Below are 20,309 nucleotides of genomic sequence, written 5' to 3' on the forward strand. Positions count from 1 at the left end.
CAGCTGGCTGACTCCAGCTGGAGGATGCTCTCTGCTGTTTTCTTTGTTGTTGTTGTTTTTGTTTTTGTTGTTGTTGTTGTTGTTGTTGTGTGTGTGTGTGTGTGTGTGTGTTTTTCCTGAGACAGGGTCTCATTCTGTTGCCCAGGCTAGAGTTCAGTGGCATGATTTCAGCTCACTGCAACCTCTGCCTCCCAGGATCGAGCAATCCTCCCACCTCAGCCTCCAGAGTACCTGGGACTACAGGTGCACACCACCACACCCAGCTAAGTTCTGTATTAGAGATGGAGTTTCACCATGTTGCCCAGGCTGGTCTCAAATTCCTGAACTCAAGTAATCCTCCCGCCTTGGCCTTCCAACGTGCTGGGATTACAGGCATAAGCCACCATGCCTGGACTGGTCTGTGCTTTTATGGATTCATGTGATTGTGTTGGGCCTTCCTGATAATCTAGGCTAACCTTCCTATTTTAAGGTTCATAAGCTTAATTACACATGCAAAATTACTTTTACTGTGTACTGCAGCATATTTATAGGATCCAGAGACAAGAGCATGGACACCTTTGGGAGCCTTTCTAACTTCCACAGTTTCTATGTTTCCCTTTGTCCTCATTGAGTGAAGAGGTGAAGTCCCTTCTCATAATAATTATTATTACACTTGTGAGCCCACTAAGTTGGGCTACATGCTTTACATTCAGCATACCATTTAATTCTTGCAAGAATTCTAGAAATTTGATATATTTATCCTTTATGACTCACTAAAACATAAGACTTCAATGGTGGGACCAATCAAAAGAAAGCCTATAATTATACTGATAATAGATAATACCGTGGTGCCATAGAAGGCAAGCTCATGGGGGTTGGCTCAAACCCCAAGACTGGTTTAATCTAAGTAGTTTCAGAGTGTTGCTGGGGTGAAAAGTCAGCACTTTGTTTAGCTTATGATAGAAAACACATTCATAGCTAGGAAGACCACAGCCACAGACAGTGCAGCAGAATCAGACTTAGGGTACTGGGAAAGAATGAGCTCATGAGGAGGTAAGTTGAGGGCAAGAAAGGATGGTTTGAGGGGTAGATTAAGGTAGTTCAGCACTGAGTCTGTGAGCAGAAATTGTTAGAGCCTACCCTTCACAAGGTGCCTAGTGACTGGCAGGGGTCAGTGGATACAGACAGAGGCTTGAAGGCTTAAGGCTGGACACTGGAAGGGCACTGAGACTCTCATCTTCTCAGAACACCTTTTGTGGAATTCCTTAACTAGCCAAAAGAGCTGAATTACTTGCAGCTATTATAAAGCACTCCCCTGGGATGATCCTAGGGGATGCTATAAAAATATTAAAGATAAACCAACACTCTAAATGTTTAAGGAGAAAAAATTTAAAATAACATAAACAACAAAACCCAAACCCCTTAAAGCAGCTTCCTGAAACAGTCTGTGAAAAGGCTCGGCCTCCAATAGTACACTTAATCTACATCAGACAGAATCTTTACTGCATGCTATTTTCTGTTGCTTTTCTGTAATAACAGAACTGAGTCCACCAAGATGTCCTGGTCATTGCCCCAGATCAGGTCTCACAAGAGCCTACCAAGGCTCCTGAGAGGTGGCAGAAGGTTCCTGTCTCCATGGCACAAATCTCACCTAGGTAAAAGTAACAGACGGAAACGTGAATCCTAGAATGACATGCTGAGATCTTATTTTAAGTCTTCGCAGTTAGAGAAGAAAATTAATTCTGGCTATCTACCCAATCAGCAGAATGATTCTCTCATTAAGATCATTAAATAAAATCTTTTCAAACAAATTGATGATGGAAGAAAGGAAGAGACTGGACTCTCTTAGTGGGGCAGGGGGAAGAATAAAAAGAATCATGACTGTTATGAAAATGTTTTCTTGTTTTGTGTCATTTTTTTTCTGAGGAACCGGCCTGTTCAGAGAAACACGTGCCTTGTCTCTAGAAGTTTGGGTGCACCATTGTTCCATAGGGTAAGCTTAGTGATCTGGGACAAGTCACATGTCTGCCTTAACCCCCTATCATTTTCTGTAAAAATTGGCTTCTCTCTTCTCCCAACCTGTTTAGGCAGTTTGCAAACACAAACATTAGCTATATTCATCATATGGAACTGGCAAAGCTTTATATAAGACTCAGTACAGCATGGGTGCTGATAACAACAGCTGCCATCTGCAGAGTGACTATGAAACCAGGAATTGTTCCAAGCCAGAAGTTCCGAACATTCTCATTTCATGGCATCCGTAGCAATAGTAATTTTTTCACAGCACATCTAGGCCAAAAGAAATACCTATCATATACATTTATTAAGTAATTATGTCTCAACCACTTAATACATATTTGCGTCCTGACAACTTGGTAGAAATTTGAAAAAATAGTATGCATAAATTGAAAGAAAAGATAATATTTTTATTACATTCTTAAGTAACACAATAGTTACTAATGGCATGTGTGCACCTGTTGGGGGATGTACAATGTCTGGAACCTTGGAGTCAAGATCTGACACCTTCGCCCTCATTTCCGGCTCCACATTGATGTGGGGATGGTGTTTGCTTTTCCTCACAGCAACAGCTGAAAACCCAGCGTTGTGAAGATATACCGCCATCGAAAGGAATGCAGTGTGATCTAATGCTGAAACTGTGAACTACCTCACGCTAGTAGTTCATTCAATGACTGACAGATGTCAGTTCTCCCCACATTTCCCTTGAAAATGTTAAATGTTCCAACAACCCTTTGCAAGTTGACTGCAGTGCCCTAGGGCATATTAGTACACGGGATGGGAATCTCGGATCTAGGCACCTGCATTATATTAACACTTTCATCCTCACAGCAGCCTGTGATTTATGTACTGTTCCTATCCTTATTCTCCATTTTGGAGATGACATCGAGGCACAGAGAAATTTTAAAACTTGCCCAAATTCACAGTTGTGAAAGCAGAAGTTGAAGTCAAGCATTTTGGCTCTAAGTCCACAGGTCGGTGATCAGGGAAGCTGGGTTCTGCTTCTCAGGATTTGTGTGGCCTTGGGCAAGCTAACTAACTTATCTAGGGCTCAATGTTCTTTTCAATTAAAAGGGGATAATAACCATTGTCTTAAGGATTAAATGAGACAACACACGTGAAGACCTGAACTTAGTGCCCGGCATAAAATCTTTACTTAAAACTAGCAAAATTTCACAGAGGGGTTCATTGCATTCTTTCCCCCAGTTTTTCCCATAAGAACTCTGTGAGATATAAGTTAGTTTTAAAAAGCCAAGTCACAGAGCGAATTCAGAGGACTTTGCAGTAAATCTGTGATTAATTGCTCACAGCCCTAGTCCCAAACCTCCTTCCCACCTGGGCTTACGTGAAGAAGGGGAAGCATTGGGTTTTCAGGGGAGGTGTTTCCTATCAACACACAATAACGATCTGAGGAACTGGTAGAAAAACATCAAATATTTTGGTTGAAACACTTTATTTGTTTATGACAGAAAGAGAGAGTGAAGAAGCTGTTGATTGAGTCCCCCTTATCTGACAAAAAAGGGACCCCCTTTGTTATAGAATAAGATTTTTTAAAACCCCAAAAAACAAAAAACAGAAAAGCCTCCCACTTATTAAAATACAAAGACCTAGGGGAAAAAAACACCCCCTACCCCCTAACCAATTTCTTTCTGCTCCAAAGTCTAAAACTGTTTTATTCACGACCTCCAAATGAATACAAATCTGTTCTGGCGCGGCTATTCATCTCCATAGGCAGCCCAGGGTAGCATTCCACGCAGCAAACTTCCCTCAGAGTCTTGCACTCGTTTCTGAAGCTTTTCTTACACATGAACTATAATATTCTGTCTCAGTTAGCAATGGTTTTGGTAGTCGTAGGCTTCTTCTCTGTGCTACACAGAATAGTTGAACAGAAGGAGATGAACCAAGAAATGAAGGAACCCATGCGTTGAGTCTCGCGCGGCTTTGCCACCCAACAGTTGTCTGGATCTGTAAAGTCTCACCTTCATGCCTCACCATCTCCTCATCTGTAATACTGGGATAACACTATTCCCCCTCACCCCAGTGTCATTGGGAGGATTATCTGTGGTAATGTATGTGAAGATGAGCTATGCAGTAGACATTGCATTGCTGTTGTCTCAAAGACATTCTGTTGATGTTTTCTCAATGCAGGAACATTGCCTTCTTCTCACCTCCACTCTCTTAGAAAAATAGAGGAATTCTTGGGCTGTTTTCTTCAAGGATGCTAATTTTTCCTACCTTAAGCATTTATTTGCCTTACAAATATTTATCTGTTTTCCCTCATATTAGTATGTAAATTGGGTTTTAAACTTAAAGAATTTGTGTGAGCTATGATCTGCACAGAAGGTATTCATTTGGCTCTTTTCTATTCCCTGGAAATGGACACTGCAGAGATCATTTAGAAGTTATAAAGACATTTAGAGTTATAAGACTTATGAGGACATTTAGAAGGATAACATGAAGGATATTAATGAACACATTCAAATTATTTTTCAAAACAATTTCTTACAAAGTAGGTTTTCTGAAGCCATCTTTTTCCCCTTAGGATAAGTAACACTTAGGAAGTTTTACTGTACAGGATTTTCTCTGTTTGCTTTCCTTCTTCTCTGGGAAGCAGTAAACTCAAGCGTAAATGAGGCTCAAATAATTTTATGCTTAGAAATAGCTGGGGAAATTTTAGCTTTTGATAGCAGAGATTGATTGATAGAGGTAAAGGTGATTGGAATTTTATAAATTTCCTTTCTCTTACTTGATAGGTTTAATTTGGGGTAGCAGTTGTCTAGTTTCAAGTACAGTCTCACACCACATAATGGCATTTTGGTCAACAATGTACTGCATATTACAATGTTAGTTAACAAATTACAATGTTAGTCTCATGAGATTATATGACCACAGTTTTACCTTTCTCTGTTTCGACATGTTCACGATGTTGAAACAGAGAAAATATACAAATCCTTACCATTGTGTTACAGTTGCCTACAGTATTCAGTACAGTAACATGCTGTGCAGGTTTGTAACCTTGGAGCAACAGGCTATAGCATATAACCTCAGTATGTAATCAGCTCTACCATCTAGTTTGTGTAAGTACACTCTGTGATGTTCGCACAATTATGAATTTGTCTGAATGCATCCCCATTGTTAAGCTAGGCGTTGTTGTATATAAATACAAAAGACAGGAACCTGCAGTTGTGATATTTGGCGAAGATGTGGCAGTAATGGCTCACAGGTGGTGGTGGCATGGCCTCTACTTCAACAGAAATGACGTTACTAATAAGACAATAATAACAATGCTTTCAGTATTTTGGGTACCATGTTCAACACTTCATATGAGATTAAATCATTTAATTGCTATGCAACCTTAGGAGGTGGGCTTAATAATTATCTTCCTTTTACAGATGAGGACATTGGGGCTTTGAGAAATTAAAAATTTGCTGAAGATCACAGGGCTTGCAAGTTACAGGGTCGGGATGGTTCTCAATACCTATTTCATATTAATCTTGGAGATATTTGGAAAAACAAAACAAAGTATCTGTCTAAACTTATTTTTTAAAGACTGATTCATTAAATTGAGGTAGAACCTGAGAATTTTAAAAGCTCAATGAATAATTTGCCTAATTCTTGCTCCCCAGCCACAATTTGCCTGAGGAACAAGAGTTAGAATCTCTAGATGACTGCCGATTTACAGCATCAACTAAACAGTCTACTTATCAGATGCTACCTAATTGTGACTGTTATGCTATCAATCTGAACAAGAAATACTGATGTACGCTAGATGCTAATAAGAAGCTTATGTTCAAAATAAATTCATCCTTTAATTTATTCTGCAAATGATTAAACACCTACCATGTTCTTGGCTATCCTGGGACTATATATATTTAAAAACATTATCCTTGCTCTGAAGATTTAAGCTAGTGGGGACAGCTCGAAAGAAGTTGAAAATACGATATACTGAAAAATTGGACAGATTTACTTTCTTTAGGTTAATAGATTTATTGAACACTTACTTTGTGCCCATCTTGGGGAAACAGAGATGAACGGAACAGTCACTGACCTCAAGGAGCTCACAGTCTAGCTCAGTGTTCCCCAACCTTTTTGGCACCGGGGACACGTTTGGTGGAAGACACTTTTTCCATGGACAGGCAGGGGATGATCTAGGGATTATTGAAGTGCATTACATTTATTGTGCACATTATTTCTATTATTATTACATTGTAATATATAATGAAATAATAAACAGCTCACCCTAATGTAGAATCGGTGGGAGCCCTGAGCTTGCTTTCTTGCTAGATCCCATCTAGGGGTGATGGGAGACAATGATAGATTGTCAGGCATTAGATTCTCATAAGGAGCATACAACCTAGATTCCTTGCATGCGCAGTTTACAATAGGATTTGCAGTCCTATGAAAATCTAATGCCGCTGCTGATCTGACAGGAGGGAGGCAGAGGTCAGGTGGTGATGCATGTGATGGGGACCAGCTATAAATACAGAAGAAGCTTTGCTCCCTCACCGCCACTCACCTTCTGCTGTGTGGCCCAGTTCCTAACAGGCCACGGATAGTACTGGTCGTTGGTTTAGGATTGGGGACCCCCGATCTACCGGAAAAGACTATGCATGACAGTCAAAATACCACAAGATAAATCCTGTAATAGTTATGAACAAGAGCCATGCAGCCTGGAGGAGGGAATGCCTAGGGGACATGAGGAGTGTGAACCCCAAATGTCTGAGACAGGTGTCAGTTAATTTAGAAAGTTTATTTTGCCAAAGTTGAGGACACACACCTGTGACACAACCTCAGGAGGTCCTGACAACATGTGCCTATGCAGATCGGAGCACTGTTTGCTTTTATACATTTTAGAGAGACATGAGACATCAATCAACATATGTAAGATGAACATTGGTTCAGCCTGGAAAGGTGGGACAACTTGAAGCTGGGGAGGGGGCTTCCAGGTCACAGGTAGGTGAGAGACAAATGGTTGCATTCTTTGGAGTTTCTGATTAGCCTCTCCAAAGGAGGCAATCAGATATGCATTTATCTCAGTGAGCAGAGGGGTGACTTTGAATAGAATGGGAGGCAGGTTTGTTCTGAGCAGTTCCCAGTTTGACTTTTCCCTTTAGCTTAGTGATTTTGGCGCCCCAAGATGTATTTTCCTTTCACAGGAGTCATGGACTTGGGTAAGCATTTGCACGTGAATAAGAAGAAGAGACAAGGCAAAGCCCGCCTCATAGAAGCCCTATGGGCAGTGTCCCACAAGCACAGATCCTCCACAATTGGCCAGAGTTATTTAAGAAGTGGTGAGAAGTTCACAGTTATTGGGGCTTGGAGTGGGTTGCCATTGCAAGTGGGAAAGCCCACTAAGATGCCCACTGGCAGGAGGGGCCCAAACAGCAACCTAGAATCAGCCCAAGGGAGCCACCCTCTTTGGTTTTTAATCCAACTACACGTCAGTCTGAATGGAAAAGATGTGTGCTGATCTCTTACACACATGGGGAAGGTTGGACTGGAATGATTCTCTCCTCCACTGGGTAATAACAACTAACAGGCAATATTTATGTGGGCTGGATTATAAGTGTTTTGTAACTGAATCTATTTTTCAGAGCAACACTGTGAACTAGGTAATGTTGTCGTCTCTATTTCACAAATGTGAAAACAGGCATAGAAAGGCGAATAACTTACTCAATATCACATAAAGAACTAAGGCCACAATTTGAACCCAGCAGTTTGACTTCAGAGTCCACACACTTTGCCATCATTACAATTACCCCTTGGTATCCACAGGGGATTAGTTCTAGGCTCCCTGTGGATACCAAAATTCTCAGATGCTTAAGTCCTTTATATAAAATGCTGTTGTATTTTCATATAACCTCTGCATATCCTCCTTTACACTTTAAATCATCTTTATTCAATCCTTGCACACTCTCAGGCCCACTATTTCTAACCCAACCATGCCCCAAACATCCATAAGAGATGCTTGTCTGTTTGAAGTTCTCAATAATGGGACACTCACTTCCAATTTAGACAGACTATTCCTTTATAGCTCTTCTCTACACAGATGTGCAGCTAGCCTCCCTCTGCAATGGCAATCAATCTTGTTCTTTCACTGCATGACAGTCCTTCAAGTGTATGAGGACACACATCATGTCTTTCATAGATCTTATCTTTCCTTTATTTCTTAAACAGTTCCCCATGTGGCAATACTTTGATACTTTTACCTTTTTGGATATCCACCACCGAACTTGTTCCAGTTTTTCTGGATCTCTCGGTTCTTAGTTGGATCCAGAACTGAACCCTGTAATGCAGCTAACCTCTATGATGGGCTCAGCACACATTGGAAATATGGCCTTACTTTTCCCTGATACTGTATTAACCTAAGACTTATACCAACTGTGTTAGACATCAGGCACCATTGTTAATTTCCACCCAACCTGTAATCAAATAAGCACGTGGCTAGCTGATAGGGAATGGCTCTCATTCAATATGGTGGTCCATGTTAGACTCTGGTTCCACACTCTGATACACTAATTTCTACTTCATGGATTGGGGAAGCCAGACTAATCCTCCCTATGCCTTCAAGCCAGGGTTTTTAGGTCACCATAACATTGCTGTCCACATTTCAGTCATTAATAAAATATTGCCCAGAACAAAAATGAAGACTGAGCCAACCATCAAAAATTTTATTTTCTTTAAAACTCTATTCTCAAAGATAAGGGCTTAAGACAAATTGTCATGCTGAGTACAGAAAACACGTTTTCAACATGGTCTTTTTATGAATTGTGACCTCTCTGATAGAAAGTGTCTGGGCAATCTTTCAAAAGCATTCATTTTGATCTACACTTTCATTGAGCTACTATTTCAGTTTTTATTACAAAAAATAAAGGAAATATATACTGGCAATTGTATATTTTGCTAACTGAATATTTATTAGAATAATTTCCAGCTCTCTTTCATTTGGACTTTTATTATTATGGTATTGTCTACAGTAACCTTTCATGTAAAGAGGGAGCATAAATTCTTAATACACTTTTGCATTTTGTTTCTTAATAAGGTTTGAGAATGATTTTTAAAAGTTTTATCAAAAGTCTGCTCATTTCCTTTCATAATGAGGTATGTGAATAGAATAGTTTTATCAAACTAAAATTTTCCACAAGAACTTGGGTACTGAAATATTTATTTTTCCATTGTGGATGAAGAGCTGACTTCCTAGATAATTCAAGTACCCACAGTAAAGAGAACAATGTGGTCTGCTGTACATTTCTAAATCCAGGGTGATCTTAGTCTATTCAAGAACCATTTCATAGGAAATTATGGCAATTCAATAAGAACCATACGGCATAGCTTTCTCAAGTACATCAGAGCCCCATTATACAACCATAACCCTAAGTTGAGATGCGAAGGATAAATATAAGAAAACTTGAAGGATGCTTACCAGTTCAATTACTCCTGTTCCCCTGCTTGGTTTTTCAGGTTGGATAAGTCCTATCCATGCCCAAGGCTTCTTGAGTATTCTCAAGTCTTAGTCTCTAGGGGAGAACTTCTTTAATGAAGGAAATTTTTTCCTTTCTGTCTTAGCCCATTTAGTGCTACTGTAACAGAATACCATAGTTGGGATAATTTATAATGAAGAGAAATTTATTGGCTCACAGTTCTGTAGGTTGGGAAGTTCACATCAAGGTGTCAGCATCTTGTGAGGGCTTCCTTGCTGTGTCATTCCACGGTGAAACGGCAGAGAGAGGGCAAGAGAGACAGAGAGCAAGAGGACCTGAACTCATCCTATGTATTAGTCCATTCTCACACTGCTACAAAGATACTACCTGAAACTGGGTAATTTATAAAGGAAAGAGGTTTAATTGACTCACAGTTCTGCATAGCTGGGGAGGCTTCAGGAAACTTACAATCCTGAGGCCTCTTTTAGTCATGAGGGTACATCCCTCATGACTAAATGCCTCTTAAAGGTGTCACCTTACAATATGGTCCCAATGGCAATTAAATTTCAGTATGAGTTTAGGAGGGGACAAATGTTCAAACCATAGCACCTTCTCTATCTCCCACTGTGGAGAATGCTGGAAATATCCCTTTATTGTTCTCTAGACCTTTCCTAGGAAAGAGAATGCCCAAGGGTTGCCTCTTGGTTAAGTAGTCTCAGAGAGGTTGAAGCTAGTTACTCTATGCACTAAACATTCCAGGTCATAGAATCCTGCCCCTTTTCTAAATCATCATTTTCTGACAATGTCAATACTCCTCGCTGTGAACCTCTCAAAGGGTATAAAACTTGGAAAATGAGTAGAGGTGGTTGACGGAAACCACATCATGGAAGGCAGAGTCACCTACTGATTTCCAGTAAGACAACCTTAGTCCCATTATTATTATTTTTTTTTTGGTTTTTGGGGAGATAGATATTCTTTGTCAAATTAAGTTCTCCTCTATCATTATTTGCTAAGAGATTTTATCATAATTTGGTTTTAGCCTCATTAAATTTTTTTGCATTTATTGAAATAATTATTTCTTTAAATTTTTCCTATTAATGTATAGAATTACATTGATTTTTCAAATATCAAACTGATATGGTTTGGATTTGTGTCCCCACCCAAATCTCATCTCAACTTGTAATTCGATTGCATAATCCTGACATGTCTGGGGAGAGAGCTGGTGGGAGGTGATTGGATCATAGGGGTGGTTTCCCCATGCTGTTCTGTCGTTCTTAGGTGCAATGTTCTATACATGCCAGTTAGGTCAATTTTTAAAAATTTGTCTCTCTGATCTTGTATATTCTTACTCATTTCTTATTTTTTAATTTGATGTGCTTCTTTATTGTTTTTCATATTTAAAAATTCCCAAATAATTTTTAAAGAGTAAGTAGTGAGGATTAAATCTACCAGAGAATATACCCTAATACCAAGACATTGTCATAAAGAAAAGAAAAAGATGGGCTAATGGTTCAGGTACAAGTAGGTAAATATAATTTCATGGACAGTCGGAAACTAAGCCATGTATTTGGGGGAACTTAATGTAAGATAATACCACATCAATGAGGGAGAAGATATATTATTAATAGAAGCTCATGTATAAAGAGCTCTATATCATTCAAAATACAATAATTAATTCCAGTGGATTATAAATATTTAAGGCCAAAATAAAGATAACAGGAAAAAAAGTAGAGGAGGTTATCTTTCTGACTCCAGGTCAGACAGACATTCTTAAAGAGGACCTTAGAAATATAATTCACAATGTGAAAAATTAAGATTTGATTACATCAGAAATGGATATTTCTATCAAATGAAAACACCATAGACAAAATTAATAGACAGACAATGGACTGGAGGAAGATACTTGTCAAAACTAAGACTGATAAGAGATTAGAATCTAGAATATTTGAGATTTCTTCCAAATCATTAGGGAAAAATCAAGACACCAAATGGAAAAGTAGACAAGGAATGTGTATACTCAAATCTCAGAAGTGAAAAATTAAATGGCTATTAAGTATATGAAGTGATAGTCAAACTTACTAATTAGTAAGATGTGAATTACGACAGTGGTGAACCATTACATTATATTCATTACATTAACAAAAGTTAATGACAAGTATTGGAGAGAACGAAAGGAAATTAACCACATGGACAAGTAAATGATAGTGAAAAATGGTACAGACAATATGGAAAGCAATTCAAAAGTACTTTGGGAAAACAAGAATATATATTCTTATATATTATCCTGTAGCCCAGCTAAAGTTTTGCGGAGGTCCATAGTGGAAAGCTCACGGGGGATGATGTTCATTGCCTTATTCCTTGTGATTAAAAAGAAAATCCTAAAATAATGAATAATTATAATGTGATATGTGATTACTTGGGAAGGAGGAAAAAGGGAATGAAGATTGGGGATTTTAAGGAAAGAAACATGGAACAAGAATCAGTCCTTTGGAAAATAAACAAGAGATGGTCCTTCCATGTGTGGATGATGGCAGTTAATGTTTCATGAATTGAGAAGTGTGATAACTTCAACTCTGTGTTTTGCAGTTCCAAAATAAAACAAACAAAACCACCCCAAAACACCCTTTGACACATATCTTTGCAGACCAGTCTTGTACATGTTAAGGAAATCTTCACCAAATTGGGTTGCTAGATAGAAGAGTACACGCATTTTAGATTTTAATACATTTTGCCAGGCAACTTCTTTATTAGCTGTTTCAAAATTTTTTCTTACATAGTCTCATTCATTTATACCTTAGGTTGAATTTAGAGTGAACTAATCAAGTTCTACAAGAAACCCATGGGGATTTATGTTAGAATTGCATTCTAATAGGGAATCGCAATTTAGAATTACATTAAATTAATAGCTTAATTTATGGGTAATTGACCTACTTTCAACCTGAGGAAATATTTTGTAAGCATAAAAAGTAAGAGGAAATCATAAGTGAAAACATTAAGATGTTAATGATGATTTTTCTTGGATAATGGGACTACTTGTACTTTTTTCCTCTGTCCACTTTTCTGGGTATCCAAATTTTCTTCAATATGCACACTCTACTTTTAAGTGAAAGCATGTATTTAAAAACTGAACCATACAGTAATAGAGCCAGGAGGGATGGTTATTTTCAAAACTAGCTTTTTTCCTTTTTAATGAGAAGAGAGATTCAGGAGTTGCATTTTAAATGTTAGAAATTATTCATCAAAGTTGCTTTTAATGATTACAGAAATAAAAAAATTGATATCGTAGTTTCAGGTGAGTAAAACTACTTTCCTTCTTCATGAAGTAATGTTTTAAAATCAAATGGGTCTCATTATGTGGTTTGGTGCCTGAGGACGATGTTATCAAGGTTCTCTAATGAAGCATGGAAGAAGCATTTCTTTTTATGGTTCTGACATATTTAATGCTCAGAAATAGCTAGAAGGCAAGAGGAATAGATTCCAGTTGGGAGACATCAGCTCATCCTGTCAGAGGGATGAACTGCAGAGTGTGGTACTTTTCCAAAAGTCAAGAAGAAGAAACTTTGGGGTTGTATTATTTTCTAACAACAGATACAGCAGTATATCAAAAGTCCAGTTTACAAGTTATTTCTGAACAATTGGGAATGTCTACTGAAGTCTGTGATTACCTAGAAACTGAATATGAGGCAACTGCACACCTGTACATTTCAACTCCATCCTAACTCTATTAATTTTGAAGGGGTGGTAATAAAGAAGGAGAAAACTGGGAGTTAGTAAGGGGCACAAGAGACACAGAAAATGAAAATGAAAAAGCATGTGGACGTGTTGTAGCAAGGAGCCAAGTCAAGGAACTCTGGGCGTAGCACTGCTGCATGGAGTCTGTGAGGCTGGAGAGAGGTAAGTCAGCTGTATGAGTGGTTTCTCCCACTACTTGATCCAGAGAGTTCTGCAGGAAGCCATTACAGGTGAAGTTAAGGGCTCTATAATAAGCCCTTTACGTGAGATGAGCAGAATATGAAATTAGAAGGCATAAATTTTGGACTTTAACAAGCAAAAGTGTTAATCTTTGGACTTTAATTTCCCTCTGAAATTTGATTAACGGAGCAGTTTTAGTAATCAAATTCAAGATATCTGTCTATTTGTCATTTTATTCATTCATTTTTATTCAAAACCTCTGATATGCTCTCTGGATGTAATTTGGCCTGAGAAATAAAATACAGAACAAATTTTCAGCCTTGGGAACCACATGACCCTGCTATTGTCCTAATTAATTAGCTGTTCTGACCAATTTCTGAATGTGGTGGAGGCAAATTACAATTGGCCATCAGCACCCTCATGAGGATACACAAAGAAGCAGAGGTCAGTGCTGGAGATGGGCTTAGTGAAGGTGAAGCAGGTCTGTCCTGTAGACCTGGGCCACTCTTCTCCCATGAGGGAGCAGCCATATTCATAGGTGACCAAAAGCTTAATGGTCAAGCTCAATAGACTAAGATAAAAATGAACTAGGCAGTGGAAGGGTGGGGGTCTGGTACCATTCTCTCCCTTCTTACAGAGGGACATCCATAAGCATTACAAGCCTGGTTCCCAGAGTAACTGATTTGATTGGTGAGTTATATAGAGGAAACACACCTAGTTTCTCTCTCTCCCTTCCCTCTTGGGTGAAGCTGCCCTTCCAAGCAACACTTCCCTCTGCTCTCCCACATTGTAATTCTCACTTCTTAGCAGGACCAAGAATCCACAGGAAGCCTCACGAGCTCTGCTCTGGTCCAGCTTGTACTAAAATAGGTATCTATTTAGTTTCAGTCACTTTCTTCGTCATTTCCTTGCTCTAAGCTCCCTCGGGACCCATGCTTCCTGCAGACAGCAGGGACTTTTACTTTCCTCCATGCTTTCCATTTTGGAAGTGGCTACTCCCCTCAGACCTTTTCCTACCAAGGAGTTTCCTGTTTAAAAGCCCACTTGACCACAGATATAAGTGCTCTTCTCCAACCTTCCTCTAGTAGCCATTCCCAGGAATAAGGGAATATTTTGTTTACTCCTTGACTTATTTTTCACTTGAGTGAATATCAGCACATGGGTACTGTAGAGGCCAAGTGCAGTGTTCAGCACTTGGCCTGTGTGAACACAGGGAATCATGGTACTACTACATTGAACAAAGGCTTTCAACCACCATGCATTTTCATGGTCATTACCTGAGTTATATTCATCCTTTCATAACCTATGGATGAAGAAAAATGTCAAGGAAAATAGTCTGTAGTCTCTCAAGTGTGTTTCATCATCTGATGATCTCTTAGCTTTTCAATTAAGTAGAAGTAAGCTGTTGATCTGAAGGGAACGTGGACCAACCCCGTGGTGTGGTATGCTGTGGCCAGGTTGTACTGGCTCAGGAGTGGCCAGGTTGTACTGGCTCAGGAGAGAGCGGCTGTGGACACCTCTTACAAATCCTGCACTTAGTGACATTGCCTTGGTGGCTTGAAAACAGCAATGATTAGGGCATTTACACTAAGAAAACTGGCAAATATGACAAATCAAGGCTTATGTAAAGGTCAGTCTTGCCAGCACCCCACTTTCTTCATCGCTAATGTCTCCACAGCACTTTTCTTATTACAGGATTTAAGTAAGTATCATAAACCAGTACTGAATTGGATGGCTGGGAGTTGTGACTTTATTTCGCTATCCATACCTTTGAACTTGGAAGGAGAGTGAGAGACTGAGAGGGAACTCAGAGACGAGACCTGCTCATTAGGTCTTTGGAAGGGGTTCCATGTGGGACCTTCCCTCTTTCAACCAGCTTTTTCCCTCTCTACAGTCCTCTGTACTTCCTCACCTCTTCATTCTCACCTCCTTTCACAGGACATTCTACTTCTTTCCATATGATAACAGTTGCCTCATCAACTCTCCCTTGCTCTCTCCCCATGTTTAACAAGTTCTGACACCCAGTTTTTAGCTCTATGTGAATGAAGCTTTCCTCGATTCAGGGCTTTCCTCGATTCAGAAGAGGAAAGGGATATCTTGCTTGTTGGAGGACATGGGAGGGAGCAGCTGGCTTAAACTGCATATCTGCTGTCTCCAACAATGAGGCTGTAGCTTGTTTTCTCCTGAATAGCCTGAAGGAAAACACCACTACCAGGATTATGTATGTTATTCCAAAGAGTAACTATCGTTGGCTCATCTGAGGAACTAAAATTCATTTATTCACAATGACATTGACTTTATTTTGGTCTTCTACTGAAAGTGCAAGAACCCATCTCTGTCACAAAGGCCCATGTTAATGGAGCCATCAGAAATAGCACTCCCCTCATCAGAAACGTCCTGTATGCGCTTCAGTTCAAGCATGGTTGTCGTGGTATCTTACTGTGTTTTATTCTTACCATTTGGGGATCCCGCACAAGCATGGTGAGAAGGGGTAGTTCTCTTTAATATTAGCAAAGAAAACAAGCAGGCATTACAGGTTTCAGAGCACTGATTCAGCTGCTTAAGACAAGTCCCCTCTTAGCCATATAAGAGGGGCCACCTCTAAATAACAGCCATTGCAGCTCTATGTTCACAGCACTGAGTGCAGCTTCTGCTCAGTCTCTGAAGAGCTGGAGAAAGCCTATTAGAAGGAAGTCTCCTTATAGGAGATTCTACTGTAGCCCCAGACCTACTCATTCAACATTCTGCTAATCCAGAGAATGCAGTTAAAATACAGTTTTTGTCTGTAAAACCCACTTTAGCTTATCCCATGCAATTTTCAGAAGGCATCCACTTGCTAATGATTAATACTCAACATGAAGAGGATTAAATACTTATACAATTCCAGCTGTCAAAAGGAGATTAGAAAAATTATTCTACGTTTTGCTTGTTGACTTCAAAGTACCCACAGTACATTGTTGGTGGCTGGTGATTTTAGTTTCCAGTTAATGCAATGTCAAAGAACTTTTAAAAAGTAGTATTTTACTTTTAATGATGCAGCATAATATACTAGGTAAGAGCAGGAATTTTGGAGTAAGATGTCTGAATTTGAATTTTTTTACCCTATTGGTTATTAGCCGCGTGACCTTGAGTAACGTACTTAACCTTGATGTGTCTCAGTTTTCTCATCTGTTAAAGAAAGTATTTTATCTCATATGGTTGAACATTAAATAAGTGAACAGTCACAGAGCTCTTAAGAATAGTCCCCACATATAGTGAGGGCTGTCTAGGTATTGGTTACATAAAATATATTTTTAAAAAATGATACAAGTCAGTTTGATGTGGAATCTATTTTATGTCCCCGAGCATTTTTTTTTATGCTCACAAGAAGCAATGAGAGGAAGGAAACAAATGATTTAGAGATAAAGAATATTTGATTCTCTCTTGGCTGTGTGGTTTTGTACATAGATGCATAAACATATGATGTCACCCTAGGACATGATTTGATAGCTCCCAGTAAGCTACTCAGTTCTGAAGAAGATTGGAAAACTGATCCTTGAGTCTCATTATAAGGCTTCCTCTCTGAACTTTTGTAGGCTCTAGAAAAATAAGGTAGCTTTTGGGGCCACATACCACCTCCAGTCATCCTTGTATCTCTCAGAAATACTAACAGGAAACTTAAAATTCCCAGCTATTACATTTAGCAACAAAGTGAGTAAAAAAAAAAACCAAAATAAAAAACAATCTTTCACTTTCCAAGGGGTGCACCTTGCCTGCTGCCTAGACAGAGCCAATTCATCAAGACAGGGGAATTGCAATAAAGAGTATTTCACACAGAGCCGGCTGTGAGGGAGACCGGAGTTTTATCATTACTCAAATCAGTGCCCCCGAGCATTCAGGTAGCTGAGTTTTTAAGGATAACTTGGTGGCTGGGGGGAAGCCAGTGAGCCAGGAGTACTGATGGGTAAGAGATGAAATCATAGGGAGTCGAAGTTATCTTCTTGCGCTGAGTCAGTTCCTGGCCAGGGCAGGGAGGGGGCACAAGAGCAGATGAGCTAGTTTATTGATCTGGGTGGTGCCAGCCGTTCCATCAAGTGCAGGCTGTGCAAAACATCTCAAGCTCTGATCTTAGGAGCAGTTTAGGGGAGGGTCAGAATCTTATAGCCTCCAGCTGCATGACTCTTAAAACATAATTTCTAAACTTGTGGCCTAATGTTAGTCCTACAAAGGCAATCTAGTCCCCAGGCAAGAAGGAGGTCTGCTTTGGGAAAGGACTGTTGCTATCCTTTTTTAAACTATAAACTAAGTTTCTCCCAAAGTTAGTATAGCCTATGTCCAGGAATGAACAAAAACAGCTTGGATGTTAGAAGCAAGATGGAGTCGGTTAAGTTAGATCTCTTCTACTGTGCCAGTCATAATTTTGAAAGGCAGTTTCACATCTGCATGACATTTAAAAGATGAGAAACTAAGACTCCTAAAGATGAATTATTTTCTAGAGCCAGGAGAGTAACATGATCCAACCAGGTCTATATCACTGATGTTCTAACTATGGTGTCATGATTTGTACCCTGCATCATAAACTGAGCTTGAAGAGTATCTTAGTCTGTCCTTGCTGCTATAACCAAATACCTTAGACTGGGTAATTTGTAAATAACAGAAATTTGTTTTTCACAGTTCTGGGGACTGGGAAGTCCAAGATCAAAGCACTGACAGATTTAGTGTCTGAGAGTCACTCTGCGCTTCCAGGGTGGCACCTTGTTGCGTCCTCATATAGTAGAAGGGGTGAATGCTGTTTCATTGCAAAGATAAAGGCAGGAGGGGAAAAGGGACTAAGATTCTTCCTTAAGCCTCTTTTTATAAGAGCACTAATCCTATTCATGAGGGTGGAGTGCTTATGACTTAATCACTGCCTGAAAGGCCTTGCCTCTGAATACAACAGTATAGGGTATTAGGTTCCAACATAGGACTGTTGGAGGTACACGTACATGCAAACCATAGCAAAGAGAAGTGTTAGACATGCCCATTGACATTGTCTTCAGGGTACAGAGGCAAAAAGGTTAACAACCAGGGCAGAAATCAGAATATGCACAAGTAGAAAACATTAAACTTCAAATTTATTTACTTGTGATTTTCCAGATGTTCTGGCCATTTCCTTCCTATATTTACCTTCTCTACTAAGAGAAAGTACAGTTTTGATGTGAGTGAAAATAACATTGATTCAGCTTCTTCATTCTTTCCATTTGCCAAGTGATGTGTCTTGGGGTTTGTGTGTATATGTGTGTGTTTTAACTGCTTTTCTAAGTATGACTTTTATAAGAAGTATTTTTCAGGTTCCACATTGCTTTTCAGAACCACCTCCACTTACACACACACACACACACACACACATACACATATCAAACTTCAATGTTTTTCAAATGCCATTTTCCATGGATTACTATCACTTTCTGCTTTCTACTGCGTGAAATTGTGGCAAAGTTTTTATTTACCACACGGAATTTATTCTGCTTAGCTGAAGGTGTTAACTTAAGCTGTATTTTTATGTAGTTTCTTTCCACGGAAATTGATACTGCAATTAATCAGTGACTACACATGAGTCCTCCATCAGGCAATGTTGTAAATTCCAGTTTCTAGGACTTCTGGATGAAATGCTGGATGGCTAACTTTCTCCCACCTTTAGCCTTGCTAACATGGTAAAGTGTGCTGGTTTACAAACTGTGTGGAGTGGATCTCTTAAGGTAGCATGCGACCAGTCAGTATGCATTAGCATGGGCCTACAGTTGTGACTAATGCATCTCTTTTAATTTTTCCAGAATTTTTATTGTGATAAAATACACATAACATATATGTTACTCTCTTAACTATATGAAGCATACAATTCAGTGGCACTAAATACTAAATACATTCATAATGTTGTGCAACCATCACTACCACCCATCTCTGTAACTTTTTACATCTTGTAAGATTAAAACTCTGTAGTCATTAAACACTAACTCCCCATTCCTCACTGCCCTAGCCCCTGGCAACCACCATTCTCTTTTCTGTTTCTAAAATTGTGACTACTCTAAGTATCTCATATAAGTGGAATCATACAATATTTGCGTTTTTGTGCCTGGCTTATTTCAATTAGCATGATGTCCTTATGCTTCATCCATGTTGTAGCATGTGTCAGAATTTCCTTTCTTTTTAAGGCTGAATAATATTCCATTTTATGTATTCACCCCATTTTGTTTATCCATTCATCCACTGATGGACCCTTGGGTTAGTTCCTGTTTTAGCTATTGTGAATAATGCTGCTATGAACATGGTTGTACAAATATCTCTTCGAGACCCTTCTTTCAATTTTGGGGGTATATATCCAGAAGTGAAATGGCTGGATCATATGGTAATTATATTTTTGATTTTTTGAGAAATCACCCTATTATTTTCCACAGTAGCTGTACCTTTTTACATTCCCACGAACAGTGCACAAATGTTTGAATTTCTCCACATTCTTGCCAACAATTGTCACTCTCTGTTTTTTTTTTTTTTTTAATAGTAGCCATCCTAATGGATGTGAGGTACTATGTCATTGTAGGTTTGATTTGCATTTCCCTAAAGATTACTGATGTTGAGCATCTTTTCACGTGCTTATTGGCCATTTGTATGGCCACCAACAGGTGAGTCTCCAGGCCCCATTTCTGCTTTGAATTTATCCTCTATGTATATTGCCTTCCTCGTAATATATAATTAGCAGGAAGAACCCAATGGCTAAAAATACTTTGAACCAGTAATGTGTGAGTGAAGACTGCAGTGCTGAGTCAGAGATCAGCATAGAGTTTGTGTCAAAAACAAGCAGTGTCTCCTTAGGAAAATTACTTAATTTTCTGAGGCTTCATTTCTTGATTTACAAAAAGAAAGAGGTTTGACTAGGTGATCTTCAGATTTTTTCTCTTGCTATAACTTTATGTGATTTCCCAAGACTATTTGAAAATCACTTAATGTCAGTGCCACAAGCTGTAA

Source organism: Macaca fascicularis, chromosome 3 (genome assembly GCF_037993035.2).
Source record: "Macaca fascicularis isolate 582-1 chromosome 3, T2T-MFA8v1.1".
Taxonomy (NCBI): domain Eukaryota; kingdom Metazoa; phylum Chordata; class Mammalia; order Primates; family Cercopithecidae; genus Macaca; species Macaca fascicularis.